At 39.9% G+C, this 3763-nt stretch overlaps 1 non-coding gene across 1 annotated transcript; it reads right to left on the bottom strand.

The window, feature by feature from the left end:
• Positions 1-302: 302 nt before the first annotated feature.
• Positions 303-374, bottom strand: Trnap-ugg. The gene has a single exon. It is a non-coding gene; the product is annotated as a tRNA-Pro (tRNA).
• Between the last annotated feature and the right edge of the window lie 3389 nt (positions 375-3763).

Genomic DNA, 3763 nt, shown 5'->3' with positions numbered 1-3763 from the left:
AAATATAATCATGGTAGCCACTCTTGTTCGAGGCTGGCTGGCCCTAAATACGAATTTAAAGCGTAAAAGTTATTGCCAACACAAAAACCACACCCTATGTTAACGACCTGTGTGACCCATTGTCAATGAATAACCCAAAAAGACCGGACAACTAGCCAACTGCACTGGCTAACCATTAACCCCGGAACAAATGGCGTAAAGAAACTTCCCCAAAGTTTCACCCTGCCCGAGGATCGAACCTGGGACCTCTCACTCAAGATGCGAGTATGCTGACCCTTACACAAAAGGTCGCAAAATAAACTGGGCCTGTCCGGGATTTGAACCCGGGACCTCCTGCACCCAAAGCAGGAATCATACCCCTAGACCAACAGGCCGATACACAACACCACCACACTTCCACTACACCAACAGTGACATACAGTCTTAATAACACCTACCAACCATTGTAACGCTTCGTCCTGTAGCAACACACACACATGACCCCCGTTACCGTACCTGTGTGTGGTCGTCACGGAGGAACTATTTGCATGTGTGCGGGTCATCAGCGTAACAGAGTCCGTGGCTCTATAAACGAATATAGACACTTAGCTAAATCTGTTGGTATTGAAGACATACAGTAATGTACTGAATATTCCTGTGAACGCTTTCTTACGACCCGGACATACATACATACTGTACAAAATGTTTAGATCAATAACATGAAATATACAGCAACGTATATACACTTGTATGATTTCGTCCAGTCTATTTTAAAGGTCTTTTGTGTGAGTGCATGTTTGCGTGCATGTGTGAGTGCGTGCGTGTGAGTGCGTGCGTGAGTTTGTGCGTGTGAGTGCGTCCGTGCGTGCATAAGAAGTTCAGAAAGCACTAGAGGATATAAAAAAATAGATAATACGAACATAAATCATTATTGGCTGGAGCCCGAGGCGTCCCAGCACAAAACACCAGCCAGTCACCAGGTGCGACACGGGTTTAATTAAGCTCAGGTGAATATGGAAAAATATATATATATAAAGCCACACATCAAACCTATGCAAAAAAGAACCAGGTCCGATAATACGTAAGAGTGTGCTGAATCAATCATCGTCAGGGAGTCGGCCCTCACTCAACCAATCAGGATACAGTGCAATGTATCTTAACCAATCAGGGTACAGTGCAGTCTCTCTCAACCAATCAAGGTACAATGTTATTCTCTCTCTTAAGCAATCATGGTACAGTGTTATTCTCCCTTAACCAATCAGGATACAGTGCAGTCTCCCTTAACCAATCAGGATACAGTATAGTCTCTGTCTTATCACATTACCACGATCGGTTACAACACAATAAAAACACAACGTCAATTACGACTTGGTGAAACTTGAGCCATGATGAAAAATAAACATCCCTCGGGGCGACAACTTTTCATCAGACAGCTCAGGAAAGTAACGTCCAAACCAGAATGAATAATACAATATAAATAAAATCCCTAACAAATTAAAGATGAAGTCACCTCTCTAACACAATATAGGTAAGTCACCCCTCTAACACAATATAGGTAAGTCACCCCTCTAGCACAATATAGATAAGTCACCCCTCTAACACAATATAGATAAGTCACCCCTCTAACACAATATAGATAAGTCACCCCTCTAACACAATATAGGTAAGTCACCCCTCTAACACAATATAGGTAAGTCACCCCTCTAACACAATATAGATAAGTCACCCCTCTAACACAATATAGATAAGTCACCCCTCTAACACAATATAGATAAGTCACCCCTCTAACACAATATAGATAAGTCCTCTAACACAATATAGATAAGTCACCCTCTAACACAATATAGATAAGTCACCCCTCTAACACAATATACATAAGTCACCCCTCTAACACAATATAGATAAGTCACCCCTCTAACACAATATAGATAAGTCACCCCTCTAACACAATATAGATAAGTCACCCCTCTAACACAATATAGATAAGTAACCCCTCTAACACAATATAGATAAGTCACCCCTCTAACACAATATAGATAAGTCACCCCTCTAACACAATATAGGTTAAGTCACCCCTCTACCACAATATAGGTAAGTCACCCCTCTAACACGATACAGATAAGCCACCCTATAACTAAACTAAAATGGCTAAGTCGCCCCTCTAACACAATAAAATGATTAAGTCACCCCTCTTACCCACTAATAAATTATTTAAAGTTAAAAGATTCACTTCCCTCTACCTGAAACCACATCCACCAGTCAGGTCAGCACAAAATAGTCAAATTTGTCATGTTTAAACTCTAATTTATTTCACCTGATGAATAAACACCCTAACGCTACCTGGGGTGTTAGGTTAGGTTAAGTTAGGTTGGGTTAGGTAAAATAAGCTGGGGTGTCTACTCTTTAAGTGATCCGAATAAATCAATCTATCTCAAATTACACTGGGAAAAAATACCAATACTGAAAAAATTCTCCTTTTAAAGCAACGGAAAAAATTACAGCCAATGAAAATCTCAGAAAAAAATAACACATTGGTGAACAAATAATAAAAATCAAATCATAAAAAAAAGAAAAATCAGAAGAAAAAGTAGCAAATTGCAATGAACAAAATCCCTCTAATTGAAAAAAAATCAGAAAAGGAAACCAATTAGAGCAAATAAAAAAATAATAAAAATCAATTCTTCTAACAAACAAATCAGAAAAAAGAACAAATTAGAGTAAAAAAGGTAATAAAAATGAGGAGCGTGCAGGCCAAGTGGTCCAAGTAGGGCGTAGCAGCCAAGGCCGGAGACGGTAAGAGGATCAAAGGCAAGTTTCCCTGAGCTCATTGGAGCCAATCGAAGTTTAATTTCCTCTTAATGGTTCCGTAAACTTAACATAATGCTCGTGAGAAATTAATTACTATACTTTCAAGTAATTACCGGCGAGTCTGAGAGAGAGAGAGAGAGAGAGTAGAAAAAAGACGGGTTTGTTTGTTTTTTATTTTAGCCCCCCCCCCACCTCGTGTTATGATGCTCTGTGAGGGGAGGGAGGATATTGAGTCATGTATTGTCTGTCTGTCTGTTTGTCTGTCTGTCCTACTCTTATATATTCGCAGCTGTTATTTTGTCAGTTGTCTTTCTGTTTATGTCTTATTGTGTGTGTCTGTCTTTATGGCTAGCTGATTGGCTGTTCGTCCAAGATTGTGTTTGTGGTTACGTGGCCGAGTACGGTGCTAGTTGTCTACCCCATTAGTACAGGTCTTAGCTACGGTACCGTGTTATTTGTATTCCTGTCAGCACATTAATATATAGCTACGTGTGGTTAAGAACCTGTGTATGTCTGTATGGCTGTGTATGTCTGTGTATGTCTATATGGCTGTGTATGTCTGTGTATATATGTGTATGTATGGCTGTGTATGTCTGTGTATATCTGTGCATGTCTATATGGCTATGTATGTCTGTATATCTATCTGTATATGTCTGTGTATGGTTGTCAGTCCTGTAATATAGGACCACACACGTATAGCCATCTCAATCTAGGCCAACAAGGTCAAACTGTTGTGGATCCCCTCTCACATAGGCCTCATAAAACATGACAGAGTTGATGCCGTCGCCAAACTCGCGTCTAACAAAGACACCGTTGAATACAATTTGGGTCTGTCAAAAAGAACCCTTAAAACTGTAATTAGGAAAGAACTTATTGATGAGTTTGACGCAAGTAGACAAGTGCAAACAGGCACTAGTCGATCCATAGGTTACCATGATGAGATGTATCAAGTGAAACATGTATATGGAGCAAGTAA

This window comes from Homarus americanus, unplaced genomic scaffold (assembly GCF_018991925.1).
Source record: "Homarus americanus isolate GMGI-L3 unplaced genomic scaffold, GMGI_Hamer_2.0 scaffold30231, whole genome shotgun sequence".
Taxonomy (NCBI): Eukaryota; Metazoa; Arthropoda; class Malacostraca; order Decapoda; family Nephropidae; genus Homarus; species Homarus americanus.
This window is presented reverse-complemented; position numbering and strand designations above follow the sequence as displayed.